We start from the raw sequence: 21,052 nt of genomic DNA on the forward strand, positions 1-21,052 counted from the left end.
TAAGAGTCACTTGACAAACTCCAGCATGGACCAGCAACTGCTCTGGTTTCTGCAATCATTTTAATGGGTTGGGGTCAGGTGGGGCAGAAAAGGCATTTCTTGCCAAATAAAGGCCACCAAAGTCAATGAATCAGAAAATCAGACAGTTAACAAAACCAGAAGCTTTTTGTCCCTCTTGTGTAGTCATAGTCTTCCTAGTCTTTGGTCGGATGGATTAAGGAACATCTCATTAAAAAATTATATACCAACCATTTAAATAAGGTATTCATGGGGAAAGGAGGGGTTTAAGTGCAGAATGAGCCTTCCGTGTAAAATCAATGCTGTTAAACTCCATTACACTAGCTTTCCTCCATGCCTAAGTAACCACCTTTCCGATACCAGCCAGAGCATAAACAGTGACCCCAACCGGCACCAGCAACAGGCAGGAAAAGAGAAGTCATCTTTCAGATGAAGCATTCTGGAGGATTATTTAAAAATGAATACCTCAAAGACATAAGGCCTTTGTCCCCTCTACTGAGAGCTGCTCTTTAGCCTCCTCTGCCCAATTTGCCCATTTTCTACTCTCCCACGTTTGTATAATTCAGCAGACTTGAGGGAAGGCAACAGAGATGCACCAATATGGGTGAACATGAAATCAATGAACGTTAGGTCCCTGAGAAGCCACCAAAGTCAACCAACAGCACAGATGCCGACAGCTCTGTGCATCCCTACTTACATGTCTGAAATGATGCCTTCATGCAAATTTATTTGGGTATATAGAGCATGTGGATCATCAATAATCCACGCTCATTGCCTGAGAAAAGTTATTCTGAAATTTGAGGGGGAAACATAAGCTGTGCTCATAGACCATAATAACAGCACCTCACAGAGTCTCATTCGTGTCCAAAGTTGGAGCTCACTTTGGAGTCGTTTCTCAAAGATTTATCTATGAAAAATTAGGGATTTGATTAAAAAAAAAAAGATAATCCTTTGCAACCAAAACTTGTAACGAGTCATGGTCACTCTGGAGGAAGACTCAATACTGAAAAAGCAGCCTCGAGAGGAACGTATTTCATGCACCAAGGAGAGACCAATCCTGGAGCATTGAGTACATCCCCCAGCTCTAAAACAGATGAGATACAAAAATTGACTGAGTTACAAAAAAGTGCCATGGACAATTTGTAACTGGAGAAAAGTTCTGACAGAGAGCAAGAGCTCCATGTATTTAGCATATCAAAAGAAAGAGACGAATTATTACCCTCCATCCTGAGATCAAGAACCTGCCCTTCCCAGGGACAAAATACAAGATACTAGGCAAGATCTGCAAACCTACTAGGAAAGGCACAACAAAAATCCATGGCTGGAAGCGAAAGCCAGGAAAATCATAGCACGGCATTAGAAATCATTGGTAATTCTAAAATTAATTAACCATGCATCAAGTAATAGCAGTGTGCCAAGGGATATGGTGGATTCCCCATTGATTGATGTCTTGAAGCCAAAAGCGTGGTTGCTTCCCTGGAAGATATACTTGAGGCAGACACAAGTTCTTGGCTCAATCAGGGGGGTCACTGGACCAAGATACAGAGCAAGCCAGACTGGCTGATCCATTCTGGCCTTCATAAATCTCTGAAATCCTTCCGCAGGGACATGCCCTGGGACGCAAAAGATACATAGACTAAGGTCAAAGCGTTGGGTCAGCCATGTATGTCTTTGTCCGTGACTTCTCTCCCTCCTCCCAGCTGAGCGAAAGCAATGAAAGCTGTAGCCATCAAGCTGAAGGGCAGTTTGGTTAAAAACACTGATAATGCACTTCCAGTTCTTTCTTCGGAAGATCATGCGGTTTCTCAATGTGTGAGGCCAAAAAAGATGTGTGGCCCAGTGCACTCTTGACAAAAGCATAGATTCACTGAAGCTTCCAATTAATATTTAATATCAACAAGTCTTCTGTGATGCTGTGCGGATGTAAATAAGTGGAGAGAACGTGATATTTACCCCACTATAAAACATTCATGAGAGCTAAGCTATTTACAAAAGCTAAATACGACACTGTATTTACTGTAGGTCACCTCCTAGGGTTAGAGATGAAAAGTTTTTGGTCTAATGGAAAGTAACATAATACACCATAATAACACAACCACTGTCTCGTCTGCAAAGAAATATCTCCTGGCTCTTTCTTTCTATTGCAATTACAGGTGGGTAAAGCCACTACAGGGGGGGGGAAAAAAAAAAAAAAAAAAAAAAAGAAAGGGTGCCTTAAGGAGACTCAATACCTTGGGCTTGTTTTACTGCGTGCTTTCCATGCTCATTGTCAAATATTGTCATGTTCATGCAGGAACTCAGGTCAGTAGACAGGTATGTGGGATGACTTCACTTTAATTGAAGTTACACTATCCCAGGATTGCCAATTAAATATCAAAGTGAATTGAAGTGATCTGGGGCTTTCCTTCTACTCCAATGTAATTCAAATTCCCCCTGAAAACGTTCCTTTGTATATACCCAAACCTGCAATCAATACAGATGGTTAAATGGGACTGTCAAAACTTAAAATGCCAATACGCTGGGAGTGAACTCACTGATGCAGGTCTCATGGCATTAGGCTCAGGATTTATAGACCAGAATAGTTAGGAATTTGTTTCCACAAACTAACACCCACAGCAGACCCCCCACCAGCCAGCTGCATTATTCGCTATAAGTCTCAGAAATCACCAAAGAATTGTCAAAGCCAAAGCAGAGTCCTGATTTAGGAAGCATTTCGGTGAAGTTGTATTACAAAGACTAACAAAAAAATTGCTTAAAAAGACACATTTATCTCAGAAGCCTGGATTTTTGTTTGGTTTGACATCCAAAAGCAAGCTGAAAAATTATGTGAGTAATTTCTAAGGTGATAGACACTTTTGGTGGAGCAGCAATAAATGGAAAAAGGCAAGGAAGCTTCAGTCTTTGGTGCATATGAAAAGAGAATAGGTGTTATTGCCAGCAAATTAGAAACGGGTCAATGCCATCTACCTCTGTTTAACCCTTAGTAACCTGAGTATTTCCAGTTGGTGGCTTACAGATAGCAGTCTTCAGCCTTTTGAAATTTTTCCAGGAAAGGAAAAATTAGGATGGTCAGATGGGTTGTTTGTTTGTCAGGAATTTAATAGATATGAAAGCGATAGATAGGGTCAAATCCAAAAATAATAGAATAGTTCAGCTGGAAGGGATCTATAATGATCATCTAGTCCAACTGCCTACCAAATCAAATTAGAACTGCAAAGACGACTGTCTTGTGCACTAGAGAGGATTTTGAGAAAACATTCATTAAAAATGGAAGGAGTAGCTAACATCTCCCCTCCTCCTCACTTGCAGGAAATCTCCAAGTAAAATGGGACCCCCAGCACATATTTGCCAACCTCCTTTCCCTACAAATCCCTTCCCAACAGCTGCCCCAAGGTGCATTGCTCCAATGGACAGCAGCATCCCGGTGTTGTTCTAGTGACACCTTCTCTTACAGCTCCTGCGTGAGACCCTGCAGATTTCCCACCTCCTCCATCTCCGGTGGACTGAACCTCAGGAGCTGGGAAGTACACACTGACTCTAATGCGACACAAGCAAAGGGTCCACACTGTCAAAAACCCCCACAATCTCCCATTCATGTCAACAAGTTTGAAGGACACATATTTTTGGTGATCTAGGAGCAAGTGACTTGCCCAAGGTGACTCCACCTAGTCAGTGGCAGAACCCCAGAGCGCTCTCCTTCTCCAGTTAAGCTCTGCTCCCTACACAACCATCTATAGATCAAACCAAAGCTGGAACCAGCAACAAGATGACAGTGGTCTTTAACTGAGGCCTGAGATCTATCTCTGGGGGCTCCTCTTGGGAGTAAATCTTACTACTGATATGCTCAGCGTGCATACTTCAGGATAGATGATGTATCACTGTACCATGCAAATCCTTTGTGATATCTACTTACTGAATTCCCACAGAGACAGACAAAGTTTCAGCGTGATTGATGAAAGAGAATCCATAAAAATAGGGAGGTCTGTGAAGTTTCAGAATTATTTAAGATAGCTCACCCCATCCCCTCAAAATTTTCCACAAAGTTTGGAAGATTACCCTTCATACCTGGGATTTGGTGCTTCTCAAAGCATGGGCACAGGGAGATGTTGTGTTGAGCGGCCAACAGGAGAACCCCCACTATTAACCTCCTTTGCGGCCCAAAGGTGGTGCAATTTTGGGCTCGGCTTCAAGTTTGGTGATATTTAGGCCCATTGGCACCGTGGTGCAGGAGCTTTAGGTAGCCTTGATGCTCCGACATCTCATCCACCCCATAATGACGGAGGTCAGCTGGATGGAGTCTCAACAGATCTCAACGCATCCTCCAATCAAGAAAGATTGGACAACCGCTCTCAACCAGACTGCAAAGAGAGTGGGAATGAGGTGCCCAAACACAGGTATCCAGTGCTAAATGCCACAAGACTAGTCAAAACTTCTCTAAGGGGATGACAGGTTGAAGACATGACCTCCAGGAGCCACGTCTTGCACAGCAGCTGGTGATCATGTTGGGTGCCTTGGGGCATCTCAGATGTGAGTGAACACCTGGGTTTTCACCTGAATTCAACTCCAGGCCCTGCAGATTGTAGTCCAGTCGTTGCCCGCACAAGTGTGATGGCTGGGACAAACTGGGAGGATTCCTGGACCACAGAATCGGTCAGGTTTACCTTTGAAAAGCCCATGCCAGAGGAAATAACTCTGTTGAGATCCACTCTGCAAGTACAAGGGAGGGGAAAAAAAATATTCCCAGTGAAACTGTAATACCTGTTGCCTTGCAAGAATTACCTCTCAGCCACACTAAGCAGATTTTTTTCCAGGTGAATACAGACAAAAAAAAACCCACATAGAGATTAAAAGATACAGTGGAGGAACTTTTCCGTTGGAGCAAAGTGACATTCACCATGTCGGCAGCTCCCATCTTTGCTCTTTGACCAGACCTAAAAGGGAACTTCTGGACACTATACTCGTTTCACCCAGGACTTCATTGCTAGTATATTCAACCCTGCTGAAGTAAATGTACAAAAGTGAACAAGAGCAGAATAAAGCTTTTGGAAACATATTGGATAAAGCTGGGGCACAGGAATTGGCAACATCTATGGTGAAACTGGAAAACAATTGCAACATGTGAAAGTGAGTGCTTTTCCCATTCCCAAATAACTGCTGCTTCTGGGCCGGCACCAAGTCTCCAGGCTCGCAGTTTCATCTCCTTTCTACGCAAACAGTCCCTAAAACAAAGATCTCGGTTTCCAAAAAATGACCAGTGAAACTTTGGCTACCTGAATTAGAGAGCGGGAACAAGGGGCCCTATGGTGCCTACCTAAAAAGCAGAGTGGTCTAAAATTTTGTCATTAGGAGACATTTCCAAGGAGCAATGCAATTCTGGCAATACCAAAGAGTTTCTCATGTCTGTACCAATTGCAACAAGATGTTTTATAAAGAAACGGAAAAGAGTTTTAGAATACTGAAGTGTCTCATTTCAATTATTTTCCAAACATTTTCACTTCATCTTGAGACATACCTTATTTAGAATCATAGAATCACAGAATGGTTTGGGTTGGAAGGGATCTAGTTCCAACCCCCCTGCCATGGGCATCTTTTCAGGTGTAAACAAAAATTTAGGGTTTTTTTTCAATGAAACAGTTGTCAGAACCAACTTTTCCCCCAAATCTAATTTCAAAAAGGTACCAAAATATTAGCTTATCAACCACATTTGCTAGAACATATATTTTGAAACCTTGAAGTTTTTCAGAAGATTAAAACCAAACCAAAACAAAAAACCTGTTCTCCAACCTGTTTTACACACAAAGTGTCTCCCCCCCAAAACTCAGATGCTCAAAAACATTGTCATTAGAAATTCTTGTCCCAAGACCCTGTTTTTGGATCTCATTCCTCCCCGTTTACTGTTATTCTCTCAAAAGCTGCTCTGAAGCATATTTTCTTTTGCATCACTTTTCCCTACATTTCCAGCTCTAGTTTAGGATAATTCAACTACAGGCAAATGCTGTTGCTGTCATCACTTACACTCTATTTGGGAATAGTCAGAGTCTGAGTTATTCACAAGAAGGGAGAAACGACCCCAAATGGAGTGGAGGAGATGCTTGGCCATAACTGTTTTGAAATGCTCCTTCTAATGCCAACCCAGGGAGTTTCTCTGATAATAAATTTCTCTGTCAGCCACAGAAAAGTGACACTTCTTGTGTATGAGAGGTGAATTAACGGGATGCTGGTGAGGGTTTGCTCACTATCTGCTCCAGTTGTGGACAGCCTTTATTGGGGAGCAGCTCCTAAGCTGGGATTTCTGCAAATGAACCCTGGTCAAGCTATGGAGACACATGAACAAGGTGGTGATAATTTGTGAAGAGATGGTGACAAATGCACAAAAATCAGATGCAGAGTGCAAAGATGGATAAAGTGCTCCCCAGCCCAGAAGACCAGCGCGTGAGCTGGGGCTCTCCTGCCACGTGCAGCCTGCAGAGATGACATGCAGGATTTACTCTCACCACTTTTCTGTTCTGAGTCTTACCGCTCTGCAGCACACACCGATGCTCTGCCACTTCCTATGGGAAGGAAGATTTCTCCATTTACCCTGTCCACCCTCACCTTTAGGTTCACGACCACCAAGTTTCTCATGTAATGAAACATCATCAGAGGAAACAGGATGGAAGAGAAGATGTCCCAAATTCTAGTTCCACCTCCAAGATATGGAGAAACCTTATTTTTAGCTTCCCATCCCTGTCTTCCTTGGTTTACTACCCCGTACAAAGACGAAAAGGAAAGCCACTGCCTTTAAAAGGCTGACGACTGGAAGTATGACATTATGAAATTGATAATGCAAAAAAATGTTTAAATATCCTCCCTGCAGAGCTGTGCTGAGTAAGTCAGGTAATCACTAAGGGGTGCACAACCATTTTATGGGTCATCAAGTGATAAAGCTAATATGCTGCTTAAACTCCCCGGGAGAGAGGTCTCATTTGGTTGCATCAGGCCATTACACAGGGCTGTAAAAAATGCAATTGTTTGATTTGCCTAAATACAGGTGAGATGTAATAAAACCCCTTATTTGCCATCCCTTGCTGTGTTATGGCAATCTCAAAGCGGGGACTGACCTTTTTATTTGTCTAGGAAGCACTATTCTTACCTATAGTACCGTAGAAATAAAACTTAAGTATGTGTATGCATACACATAATCTATTAACGGTATGGCGGGGGCGAATAAAAAGCAAGAGGCCTTTTCAAGATGAGGCCACACAGACCGGGAAACGCGTTTTCCTCAAATTCACACCAGTATCTTCAGGCTTGGGGGAAGGGAGAGAAGAGGATAGGGGAGGGTGGCACGCTCTTGGTTAAAAGGAGAACGGATCTGAGCATCCGGAACGCCAGAACAAAAAGGTCAAAGAGTGAGAAGTAAAAGCGTTCGCCAGTGCAGTGGGGGAGAAAGAGAAAAAGAGAAAGACCCCGAGAGCATTACATCTTGATCAAGGAATGACTGATAATATTCCAGCGCACCATCTTTCAGGCCCCTCGTTTGATGACAAAGCACGGCCAACATCCCACATCCATTATCCGCTTCCCTCCCCGAGGCGAGCGCATCAATAACGCTCCCTCTGCCTCTCGGTGCCGCGTCCCCCCGTCTGCGTCGCGGCCGCTGCCGAGGGCTGGTGGGCATTTCCATACAGCCCATGCGCATCATTACAGCCCACCAATCTTTCACCGCTCGCGCAGCGGATCCTGCTGCTACACAGGAGCTGCGGGTTTAACCAGTTCCTCTCCTTCAGGGATGCTCCAGCCATCCCAGGAGGGTTGCAGGGAGAGCTCACGGGCTGCTCTTTTATCACGTAAGGTTCGTCCCTCCTCCCTTTACAGCTGATTACAGGTGGTGAAAAACCTTCCGGCATTTTGGCACAACCACCTTTTTGGGTGTTTTGTTTTGCTTTTTCCCTTCTCCCCACCTTTTAATTAACAAAGGCCCTCATCCCGCCCAGTTCATCCCAGAGGGCGAACAGTTTGAATTTGAATGCGAACATCTTCAAACATGTTACCATAATTTGGCTGGATTAACGGTCCAGTTTCTTCAACCATCCTCTGCTTTCCAAGAGCAGAGCTGGTTCCTGGCACCCATGGTCCTCTCAGCCCACTGGCCCACACTGAGGTGGGGATGGTCTTGTCCATGCTTCAATTTCCTCCCAAAAACCCAGCAAAGGGCTCCAAGACCCTCAGAAGTCAGGTACAGGTCCGAACTCCTCTTCTGCCAACTCAGGGTGAAGACATAGTGGTTCAGCTTGGGAAAGGGACGAGTTAGACACAGCACTGGGAGCCTGGGGTGGATCTTCCTGACAGTGTTTCGGAGGAGTGCTCGAGCCTGCAAGTACCAACAGTGGGAATTACTTTAAATAATTCACTATGGACTTTCCCCAAAGCTGCAGATGGAGAGAGCTGCAATTGAGGTGTTGTCGGCATGATGGAGATGAGGAAGATACCAAACGAGGGGAACAGATTTGGAAGACGTGTTCGTCAAAGCTCTGACTAGCACGAGGTTAAGAAAAGATCTGAAGCAGACTTGGTTACCTGCCTGGCTTCTCAGCAGCCTTGAGTGACTCCTGGCAGTTGCCTCTGCACCTGTATTTTGCATTTATTCAGGCCAAAAAGGTGCAGCTTCAGGTGTGGTGAACATCAACGCGGAGGCAGGAGCCACCTGGCTGGAGCTGTAACAGAGGCAGCTCTTCCACCTCTGCCGTGCCCAGTCCAAAACCAATTTGCCCCTACAAACTGGAGCCTGCAGCAATCCCTTTTCTCCCTTTTCAGAAGTCAACCACTGCCTGACCGCTCTGCCTGTTCATCACGGGTGACCCAACAAGACAGCTGGTGGTGGAAAGCAGAGCACACCTAAGAAAAGCAGCAGAGAGCTTTACTTCAAATTACTGGTTCAAATCCCAGCAGGATCAGTGGTGGATTTGAAACTAGATCAGGTACGTTCCAGGCAGCTTCATAAGCTGCAGGAAAAGATTACTTAGTTCAAGTCCTTTAAAAATAAAAACGCAGCAAATCAAGAAAATTTCTGCCTCTTAACAGAGTCTCCCGTTCACTCCCAGGATAAATGGGAGCATTCCAGGCAAATCAGCTGGTAACATCTGTAACGAACCTTTGACAGTGTAACAAAGTAAATAAAGATTTTTAGAGGTGAGGCACCCACTATAATGAGAGAAAGAAAATAAAAGTTCCTAAAAACATCCCAGACCCACCACGGGGGTTTTTTTGCTGTTGAAAGAACAAAGGTGAGCTCAGCCCATTCCTCCTGCCTGCCTGATCACAGGTTTTCACTACCTACATGCCACGATTAGAGCCAGGACTCAGTCATCACACCATCAGCTCTACAGACACCAAATCTTTCCCCTCTAGCAGGAAAAGATATGATACGTGGGACTGAAACCTGTGCTTAACACGGAGGGGTGAGGGCCAGGCAGTCTCCAACTTGTCGCTTGCTCCAGGACTGGCTGGGAGGGAAAGGTCAGCTCCGTCAAAGCAGCCAGCAAAGTAAGCCAGTTAATAGAAAACCTGTTTCTAATTGCTCGCTGTATTATAGCTACACCTTCAACCACCTGAGACCACCAGGAACCCATTCAAAGCCTTGCTTCCTAGCTTACACATAAGCCTTTCATGTTTTATTATAACCCTGCCGATTTTTGCTTTCATTTATGTGCGGGAGAAAATGGCTGCTTTGCTAGCCTCAACACACAAGGGAACTTTTTTAAGCCTTATTTCCACATACATTGCTTCCAGAAACCCCCAGCAGATCCCCTCTGGATTCCTGCAGTTGCTGCATGCGACATACCGCCAGCACCCTCGGGAGCAGGTTCTTCATCCTTTCTTGCTCCACGTTCATGCGGGCGATGAAACCACGCCAGTGCTCTTCACATCTTGGTTGTGCTATTATTTAAGTCCCCTACCTTCATGACTGCAGCAGCTACCAAGGCATGGAGGAGGTCCTCCAAGGAGCTCCACAAGAGCTCCCTGCACCGGCAGCTCTTAAAACGGCCTCACGCTCATGCCCAAATCCACGCAACCTCATACGACACCATGTGTGTGCTCCCTCCATCCCAACCCAGCCTCGTCCAGTTCCCCAGTGACTCAAGCAATGGGTCAGGAATGGGTTGGGATGCAAAGCATGGGGAGCAACCAGAGCCAGCCCCAGCCTTCCTCTCTCTACTCAGCCCCACAAAATTTCAGCTCTTGCCCATCAGAGTATGACCTTGGGGTTGTAACTCCTGCGTGAAGCACCACGAGCTGGCCGCGCTCTCCTCTGCTCCTTCAGGATCTCACCATCGGGGCTACCCAAAAGCCCCATATTTCTTTGGTGGGACGGCAGGTCCTGGCCAGGCGTGGGAGGGAATTGCATCCCCTCCCCAGACCAGGTCCCTGGCACTGAGCATCTCTCCCCACTTGATTCACCTTTCCCTTTGACAGCCTACACCTCTGACAGTTAATTCCTCATCACCGACTATTAATATTTCATAGCAGCAGTCAGCACTGGGATGCCACCGCAACGGCTGCTTCGGAAACACTGGCGGACCATCCAGATAGCCTGATCGCTAAATGGGTTAGGGTCGCTCCGGCATCACTGGGCATTTTTTCAGCGTGGCTCAAGGTTATGGCAAGGGGCACCCGCTGGCAGCAGCACCTTGCCCTTAGTTTTCAGGCAGATGTGGTGGGAATGCACCGAATTATAGCTAAACCCAGCCACGCTCAGTGCTTAATCCTGGCTCAGCTGAGCCCCAGCCACCTTGTCTCTGCTTTTTTTTTTTTTTGCCTTTTTTTTTTTTCCTTTTCCCTGTTATTTAAATGATTTTGAGCAAGAAAGTAGGCCATGAAAAAGGAGGTAGCATTGTTTTAATAATTAGCAATTATGATCGCTGCAATATTAATTGCATATTTCCATAGCAAACACCCCCCTGGAGGGGAAAAGTGAGCGGTGGTTAGAGACCGCCGAAGCCTAAAACTGGAATTCCTGGGAACAGGGAGGGGGAAAAAAGGGAGAGAGAGAATGAACTTCTTACATTCAAGTAAATTACTACAGGGATTCCTTAGAAACCTTTAATTAGCCCTGCTCTTCTGTCGCATTGATTGGTCTGAAACTCATCAATTATTCAATGGCAGCGGCTCTTTCTCTCTCTCCCCCCCCCCCCCCCCCCCCCTTTCTTTTCATCCTTTAGGTGGAAGAGCCTGTTCTTAACCTGCTGGGGCGTCTCTGTTTCCATGCCATCGAGCCACGGGCCTGGAAACTCTGCTCGATATCCAACCTCCAGCCCAAACCCTATTGGGACCCGGTCCGATCTTCACACCGGAGGATCGGGGTCCCGTGCCCTTGCCTTGCTGGCGTTGTCTCTCGCCGCTGGGGCTGGTACGGTTAAGACGTGGCCCATGTTGCTTTTTAGGGATCCCTCACCAGCCCTGGTTGCTTTCCAGCTTGGGTAATTGCACACCAGCCTCCAAAAGTGAGGTTTTTCCAGGGGATGAGGTGCTCCTCACGCCTGGCGTCCCTGCAAGGTGGCTGTCACCCAAGGGAAAGAACGTGTCACGGCTCCTCCCGAGCGAAGGACGCGTTTTCACATGGGGAAAGCCATTTTGGGGCAAGCAAGAGGAGGAAGAAGGGGGGCGAAGACAGTGCTGACCTGGATATGTAGTTAATTGCTCACCAGCCAAATTTGGCCCGGGAAGTTGAGAGTCCTGCATGCGAGGTGCTATTTGCAAGTTATTATTTCCACCGCCGGTTTGTGGCTGGGAATCAGTAATATCCATCCCAAATCGGCCTCTTTCTCCAAAAAGCCACGGTTTCCACATGTTCATTTTCCAAACGAGGCACAGCCCTCATTAGCTGTCCCCCTCGCACACCAGCGCTGTCCCAGCACCGTCTTGCTGGGCTGATTTATCCCACCAAGCGAGTAAAGTAGCAAACCCCTCCTCGGTACCTGTTTTTTGGCTACCGAAATCACGAGGGACACGGTCCTCCCGGCAGCACCGAGCCGTGGCACCGGAGCATCGCAGACGAACGTGAACCGCAACGATCAAAATTCATCCCTGGCTGCCTTGCGCTATTTAAACTGTTAGGAGAACAGCTTTGCTCACCATGTGTGTACGCATATTAGCCTGTGTATTTTTCGATCCCACTTATCCCCGGGAATTTACTCTAAAAGCTGGCTTTTGGAGACCCCTACGTATGATGCAGCTTCACAGACTGCACGGCCGCGCTTTGCGCTCCAGCGATGCCGGCTCCCGCGCGGCGCAGAGGAGCAGCCGAACGGCAGCGAGCGCCTGCTCACGTTAGTGCTTAGGAAAAGAGATGAACTCGCTGGAAATACAGGGCGCAGACCTAGGCGGGCTGATATTTTTCAGGCTTCGGTCTAAACCAGATGCCTTTATTTGAATTTGTAACTCGGAGAAATTTTTGTTAGATATGCAAAATTTGGTTGATTCCAAATATTCTTTTTCCTTTAAGAGATGATATCCTGATTTTTTTTAAGTTTAATCCCCCCTCCCCACTTTTTAATGGATGCAATGGAGCTGTGGGGTTTTTGCTTTACCCAGGCTAAACGTAATTTTTCTGTCCCCTCTTCTCCCCGCACAACCATCTTTAGACTCGCAGGAAGATAAGATAAGAGATAAAGGACTTCAGGGGAATGAAAATCAAGGGGGAAAACACTAAATTCAAAGCCTTGACTCTGCGGGCAGGTCCGAAACCTGCTGGGGGTGAAGCGGGGTGGGCTGGGACACAGGCAGCTCTCTCGGGCCGAGCAGACCCTGCTCCTCATATTTGCAACGGCAGTGGAAAAGCTGAAGCCATTTGCATGACAAAGTGCCCAGAATTACTTTTCAAATTGTTACTCACCTAATGGAATGCAAACCATTAAATCAAATGGCGATGACTGGCTTTACGCAGTGATGCACTCAGCCGCGAACAGAGTTTGTGTTTTCCTCTATCCGAAACAAAACTCTGAAGAGACCTAAATAACGTTGAGAAGAGGCAAAAAATTGGCAGCTAGCTATTCCACGCTCAAAAAAAGATAGTTTTTGATGAAACCCCCTTTGCTTCAGGGAATCCCAGCCACCTCCCGTGCCTTTTTATAGTGCTACGGTCCCATTCGTCTCACCTGCTTGAGGAGAACGCAACAGGACTGCACAAATTGCCCCAGAAAATGGCTTGTCTGGACAAGACCTCTCACCTTTTAATGGAAACAGGCTTGGAAGGGTGAGGATGACTTTGGGATAATTTACTAAGAATTAAACTAAAAGTGGATACATGCGATATAAGAGAAAAATTTAAATGCCAAACCTGGATGAACCCTCCAAGCACACTGCATCTGTGCTCGTAGCTCAGAAAAAGCCTTATTTAAACCAACACAGAGAGAAAATGGGGGTAGGAAACCCCCTTTTCCACGGATGCCGGCACAGAGCAGAGCCACCCCAGTTCCCATCCTGCCCAGAGCACCCAACGTCCTCCCCGCCGACCATCCGCTGTTCCATGGCTCGAGTTGAACTGTTCTCCCTTATTTTCTAGCCCCTGCAAAATTTTGGAGAAAAACAGCTTGTCCAACCCATAAGGAAAGTTTTTTTATTTTTCTCTTAAAGTGAAGAACACTTATTTTAGATTAAAGGAATGGTTAATTTAACCCTAATTGTTTTACTTCATTTTTTTCCAAGACAGCAGTGGGGGCAAGGACTTTACATTTTCAAATTAGCTTTGGATAGTCTCAAAATACTATTTAGAAATGTAAATATCCCATTTAGGCTAACTTATAATGATGCTTTACCTCTAAATTTTTTAGGTACTTTTTTTCTAGACAAATTGGTTTAATTTGGTGCTGTTTAGTGAATGGCTTTGTTCACACCCAAGTCCACCTTTTGACATGGGAATGATTTGTCTTCTCCCTCTTCCAGCATTCATTCACCTCTGATAGGCTCCATAGCTTCTTTACAGTTTAAGCTTGTTTTAAAATTTGCTATTTAAAACAAAGAGAGGAATGAGTGATTCGCATTGGCAACAAAAAAAAAAAAAAAGAAAAAAGAAAAAATTTAAATTTATGACATTATCCAAAAATAGGACTTACGGTACTTCAGAGGAGCCCATCCCCAAGCAGCATGGATGTGCCTGGAGACCCTGGGAAGGTCAGGATGGTCCCACCAGGTACCTCAAGGTCCCCCTGCTCCTATTCTTACACTCAGGGATAGCTGCAGAGAAGTCCCTGCTGCATACAGGCAAAAAAAAAAAAAAAAAAAAAAAAATCCAAACCAAACAAAACATGAACCCCTTGCCCCAAGAGGGGGATAAGAAATGATCTATTGACTATGAATTTCATTTATCTTACCACCTTCCTCGGTTTGAGCAGTTGCAACAGCATCGCTCGCGATGCGTGTACACATATTAGCCTGGGTATTTCCCATCCTACTTATCCCCGGGAATTTATTCTAAAGCTCGCTTTTGGAAACCCATAAGTAGGACATAATTCGGAGGATTTGATGTTCTGGTCAATGTTTTGTCAAGTAGTTATTCTGCAAGCCCTGATATTGTGGAGAAAAATGTCCTTAATTCTTTATTTTTATATGTAAGATATATTTATATATCTATCTAAAAAATTTTACTTACATATATGTAAAATCAGAAGCATACAAAACACAAACATCCAGAAACACTCAAGACATTTGCTTTACCTATCTGTCTATGCCGGACAAGCACTTTGAGCCTATTTTACCTAAAATAGGCACAAAGGTGTTCCCTTGTTTGAGGTAGCTCTTCGAGCTCACGACAGGCAGCCAGGCATGACTGTGCCACCCAGAATTAGCAGAAATGCTGCCAGTTAGAAACTTTTTTATTATGGATAATAATTTCTATTCCTCTATTGGAAAGCTGGAGCCCACATGCTCATCCCATCACCTGCTGCAGCTGCTGGCACATGGGAATTTCTCTGTATGTGTGTTAAAACCCAATATATTACTATTAAAAGTCCTCAGAAAAATTCTTACAACAAGCTTTTTGAAAACTGGATTATTTTCTCTAGTTTCCAGGGAAGGAGGAGGAAAAAGGTGACATCTGTTTCCTGGCTTTCCATGTCCCATCACCCCCAGCTGCCCTCTGGAAGCAAGAGAAGGGGAAGAAAAATTGAAAATAACACTTTTTCCTCATTTTTCAGTTTTTGTTTCCCTTTTTAATTCCAAATACAGGTGGGAAGCATTACTGTTTTCTGTGGATAAAGAGGAGGGTGCTCGATTTCTGTCAAAGTCATGACACTACTTGAGTACTGACCAAAGAGAATTGATCAAAAAATTAACTAAAACCATACTTTCCCCTTGATAAAAAAAAAAATAAAAAAGAAAACAAAAAAAACCCAACCCCAAACCTCTAAGGTGTCTTAAGAACAAGTTGTATTTTCAGGGAAAGTATTTAATTGGATTTTTATAGAATATATTGAAAGACATTTGTTTCAAATGCACTTTTGTCTTTGTTGTTATAATTTAAATTTCCTGGCTTAAAAAATTTAAAAAGTAAGAATTTTGCTTTTTTTTCCTCCCTTTTTGCTTTGCAGTACAATGTCATTTTTTAGAAGCTTGTACTTTCAGTATAAACTCTTTTGCTGTTCCTCCATGAAATACATGCTGGGGGTCCCCAGGGTGAAGCTGGGGGGAAAAATGGGATATCTTTAGTCTCTGCCTACTGGGATGCCGGGAAACCCCAGGGGACACACAACCACTTGCTTTGCTGGATCTTGTCCTCGATATAAACCCCAAAGCTGTGCTCTCGCTGCAGGTCAGCTAACCCCAGGTAAAAAAAAAAAAAAAAAAAAAAAAAAAAAAAAAAAAAAAAAAGAAAACAAACAAACAAAAAAACCCACCTTATAAACGGGGATGGCAGTAGGCAAGCCGGCCCTACAGCTGTGGGGTAGAAATCAGCTGCTGGTAAATTAAGATTTCATGCACCAGGGAAGGTAAATGCAAGCTCTTTAAATCCCTATCCCTCATCATAGAGGAGGGTAAGGATTTAATTGTTGTTAATTTTGTTGCTTTTTTTTTTTTTTCTCCATTTGTTGCTAATTTTTTTTAATCCCCCAATCAAGCCACCATTGATCCCAACACTTTCCATCAGCGTCACTAAAAGGTAAGCCCTTCCAGGAATACAAGTTTACACCCCAACTGCACCGAGGAAGGACTGCGTGGGCTACAGGCCCACGAAACTTGCTCAAAGGCACTTAGGAAGGTGGAAAAGGGGCCGAGAGTGAAAATCATCTTCTCAGCCCCCAAGGAAACCTTTTTTCCCCCCGGGATCAGCCTTGATGCCACAGCCTTGTGCCGCAACGCAGGAGGGCAGGGACCGAAACTCCACCTGCCTCGCAATTTTTCTCCCTAAGCTGGTGGTTTAAGGCTGGTGAGAAAAGGCTTTTTCTGTTGGTTTTTTTTTTCTTTTTCTTTCCTTTTTTTTTTTTTTTTTTTTTTTTTTTTCCCCAGTTCCCTCCCTATCACTAAAGCAAACACACGTGCACGCACCCTTGCCTTTAAGAGAGTGCTGGTTACTTCGCCCCTCTCCTCCCCCCTCCAAATTTCAAGGAGAACATACAGCTCATGAAAATTTAATGCCATATGTAACAAAGCAAAATGAATATTTAATTGGGGCTTTTATGTGAAACCAGATAACAAAACCAGTTACACACAGGAAAAAAAAATAAAAATTAAGCCACTCTAATGTTTGATAAAAACTGGTACTGAAGCAGTTAAGCTATTGGCAACAAGCGGCTCCTAATAAACACTCAGCTAATTCTGTAGGAAAAGCACTAATTAGAAAAGCAATAATAATCGGTGTAATTGCTCTAAATTACCCTCCTCACAGAGAAGTGTGTTTGGATACTGAAACGCAGCTGCTCCTGCTCCATCCAGGCTCTCGCAGCCAAGGATGCTCTGCTTTTCTCTGCTGCCCTCTCCAGGTCCAGGAAGGTGGAAGAGCTGTCACCTCTCACATCCCAGGGAAAAACAGGGGGAAATCCTCCACCCTGAGCACCCTTGGGTGTCCCAACCCTCCTGGGTTCCACCTGGGATCCCTGGTAGCATCACCTGGATGTCACCGGCTCCAGAAAACACAACACTGGGCTCCAGAGCTGGGATTGGGGTGGCTGAGGAGATGCAAGGAGGGTTGGTAGGCGCCTCTGGACATCTAGCTGCTTATTTATCTGCCCAAATAGAAATAATAGAGCTTAGCGGTTTGAACACATTAGGCAGGCCAAGGTTTCGTTGACGTTGCTTATAGCATTGTAGGGCTGCACGCCGAAACACGGCCGCGGGCTCGGAGCAAGAGCTGGAGAGCAGCATCGCTCCTTGGGGCTCACCTTCTCCCCACGTCACCTCAGCGAGGGGACCCGCGGGCACGCAGAAGCACGGAAGGGATGAAACCCACAGCTCTCAGATACCAAAACACAGCGCAGAGCCCAGAGCTCTGCTCTCGGTGCAAAACCAGGAATATTAAATCATTTCTGATGCAGAGGCGCATGAAGACCTCGTGTCCTCATGGTGCACTCAGCAGGCACGGGAGGACTGAATCGGCCCTTCCTCTGCAAGGGATTCCCAGTGTTTTATTTTAAAATGCACGGTTAAGAAGATGAGGGTGCTGAAGATGCTGTGTTTTTCACAGTTGAGATTACAGTTAGATTTTGGATATTAGGAGCCCCCAAATGCTCTCCCATGCTGTATGCAGAGCATTGAAATTATTAGTGCAACGATGCTCTCTTGTGCAGTATTTCTTATTATTGGCAAATTTGTTTAGGCTAACTTAAGTAATAATGAACAGAATAACAAACTTTCATTGATTGCGTGTCTGTGCCAGCCAGTGAGGTTGCACTAGGATTGATAACGGGTGATTTCAGAGCAGTAAATTACCTCCCCATGCAGTAAAGAGAAGTTATAAGATAAGCTCAGAGTGACTGGAGATGGTCAGCGTACAGCTGGGGCTTTAGCCCAACCTCACTGCTTTCCTCCAGCTGTGCCGCTGAGCTCTTCCTTCCCCAAAAAAGCTAAATTAGCTGCAGACCGAGAAGCCCTACGTCAAAAATCATCCTTACATAGGTGCTTTGAAGACAAGTAATCCCATCAGCATCCTATGGTGCCTCCTTCCTGGTCTCAACTGCTTTTAATAGCACAGATTAATTTAATCCAACAATACTTAAGCTGTAACCCAGTGACATGCAACTATTAGCTGATAAAATAGAAATTTTCACCTCTTTGAGCATTCTGCAACCTTAACGTGGGAGCTTTGCCTTTCTCGGTGCCAAGTCGATGACTGTAAGACCAGGACACCCCGTCCCCAAGTGACCGCGGTGCAGCTTACAGGTAGGATTAGCCAAAACCAGCCCAACGCCAAATTCTTGCTCGCCGATAACAGGCTGGCCAGCACCTGGGAAAACAGCCCTAAAAACTTATTCTCTACCGCGTGTGGTCTGAATATGCATTTTGCACTGCAAAGGCCACACACCGTGCTGTGCTCCCATGCACACTTAACTCATATCGCGTAGACCTTCCCAGCAGCAGAATTTAGCTTTTTTTTTATATAACAACTTAATTTTTTAACACCACATTATTTTATGGTTTGAGCAGCTTTCCCAAACAAATCTGCATTGGCTTTGCATGGTGTAAAGTCCTTGATGAAGAAAAAGGGTGGGTGGATGTCCTCAGGGTTGGGGTTTTCTGGGCAAGTGGCAGGGATGGCACGGCAAAGCCCTGGGCAGGTCAGCTGAAATGGTCATTGATTTCCCCCTCGGAGCTTGAATCTATGGATGGCAGATGTACAAGGACAACTCCAAAATGTTCTCCAAAACTGGCCCCAAATGGTGCGATATCTTAATTCACTTCCAGCAGCTCCCACAGCTGTAGAAGAGATGGTTGGTTGGTTTTTTGGTTTTTTGTTTTGGTTTGGGTTTTTTGGGGTTTTTTTGTGGTTTTTTTTTTTTTTTCCATTTAATTTCATTGATCTTGATGGAATCATTACAGAGGAAATTATTCCAGGAACAAAGTAAGATGGTTAGAGCCTGCCCCCAAATTTTCCCTTTAAGCAGAAAAGAAATGCAGAAACCTAAAGCCGTGCCTTGGAGAATCAAACCCCTCCTGAGCTTGGTTTAATCCCCTTACTTCGGTGATGCTACTCATGCTGCACCGCTCAGAAAGCGGACAGTCACGCTCCAAGTTTCCCCTCTGTAATTACGTTTAAATCCTCGTTGCTTCCATGCATGCTTCAGTGTTATTTATATTGGTTTAACGATCCATTAAACAAGTACTGTACTTTGGGAAGTGCTACTTTGCTTATGAACAATTACAGTTTCTCCAGCGTTCAGCGGCGCTAACCACAAGGAAGAGGACTATGGTGCAGAGCTGGCTTGGAGTAGGGGCTTGGGGCTTTTGGGGTTGTGGGGAAGGGCTTTTAGCGATATTAATGTAACCCTTTCTGGTTTTGTGTATTTAAAAAAGTATTTTCAGGACATTCAGAAGGAGGTTTTGTTTACTTACTTTAAAAAGGACTTTCAGTAGGAACCCAGATTAATCGCGACCTGATCGCACTCGAAGAGGGGATTCCTACCTGGTAGGATTTACTCAACCAGAGCCCAATCCTGCCAATACTTCCCGAGTTTTGGTGCTGCAGACAGGCTCCAGGCAATAAAGCATATTCCCATGAGCCGACCTCACCTTCCTCATCACAGACACCGCATGTCCAGCCGTGCACACTGAAACACGTCCCATGATGACCGTGTGTTTGGCCAAGAAGGAAAGATATGGCCCTGGCCCCTGTGGGGAGCAGCCCGGTTCTCAGCTGTCCTCAGCCCTGGGATGGCCATGGCATGGAAAGGAGCCCAAAAATGCCCTCCCACCAAAACAGAGCTGTGCCGGGACCTTGGAGATGGGGAGCAACAGGTTAACCCAAAGAGTTAACACAAAGTGTTCTTTGCAGGCAAGAGGCACAAGGAAAGAAATCCCAACACCAGGGAAGAAATGGGATTTGGGCCACTACCCTTCAAAGGCAGATTTCAGCTAGGTCAGCAATGGGACGTAACAGGCACAGCAGTGCCTTGCAAGCCAATCACTTCAGCCCATGGCGAATTTAATTGGGTTTTTTTGATTTTTAAATGGTCTTCAGTTGGGCAGTTGACCTTATTTTATCCTTCCAGTTTGCTGAGCATATTGGGGTGACCCCCAGCACAAGGGAGAAGGTTGAAAAGGAACTGGAGGCATGAGTGAGCAGAGACCATCCCACGGCAAGGAGGTGGACAGGGACGATTTGGGGACAGCAGTGGGACCACAGGGACCTCCCCCAACCCTGGTAGCATTTGGGGCTGTGAGACCCTGTGAGCCCTGGCAGCAGCTCAGGTCTGCAGGACTGGGGGGACGGTTTTGTGTTCCACCTAATTAGGGTGGCCGGATCCACCTGAAACGCGTGTCGGCTTTTTCATGTGCCCATTCACCCTTTACTCCTTTCCAAAGTGGTCTCTTGTGTCTTAAGACCTATCTTATTGTGTTTGGTCTGGCAGAGTGGAAAATTTAATTTTAAACTAATTAGTTTCTAAGTTGCCGAATATCCTCAAATTACCGGGCATCACCTTTCCCAACTGGGGAGAACAGCATAACTCACCTGTATCCAACATTTGACACTGCTTGAGTCAAGAGCACAGAAACAAAGGATCCGCAATTGCTTATTGTCTTGGCTCAAAGGTCGAGAGTCATTTATGACAAAGCTCTAATTAATAGTTTATTACCCGTAACTGACCACAGTCTCTTTTGTTAGCATTTAATATTATTAGCTAAAGGTTTGCTTTGAATGCAGAATAAGGTTGTCTTTGAAATCAACTTGTTCAGCTTTTCTTGGTCTTCAAACAAGGCTGCCCTCCAGCCCGTCGCTGCTGTGTTCCCTGAGCACGGCCCTGTTGGCGTCAGCAGCTTTTCACCTGACACCAAATCATTGATGGGCTGTTGCTCTGATTACTTGGTCACTGAAAGGTCATATGGATATAAATACTATTTCCTAATT

The sequence above is a fragment of the Aquila chrysaetos genome, chromosome Z (genome assembly GCF_900496995.4).
Source record: "Aquila chrysaetos chrysaetos chromosome Z, bAquChr1.4, whole genome shotgun sequence".
Lineage (NCBI taxonomy): Eukaryota > Metazoa > Chordata > Aves > Accipitriformes > Accipitridae > Aquila > Aquila chrysaetos.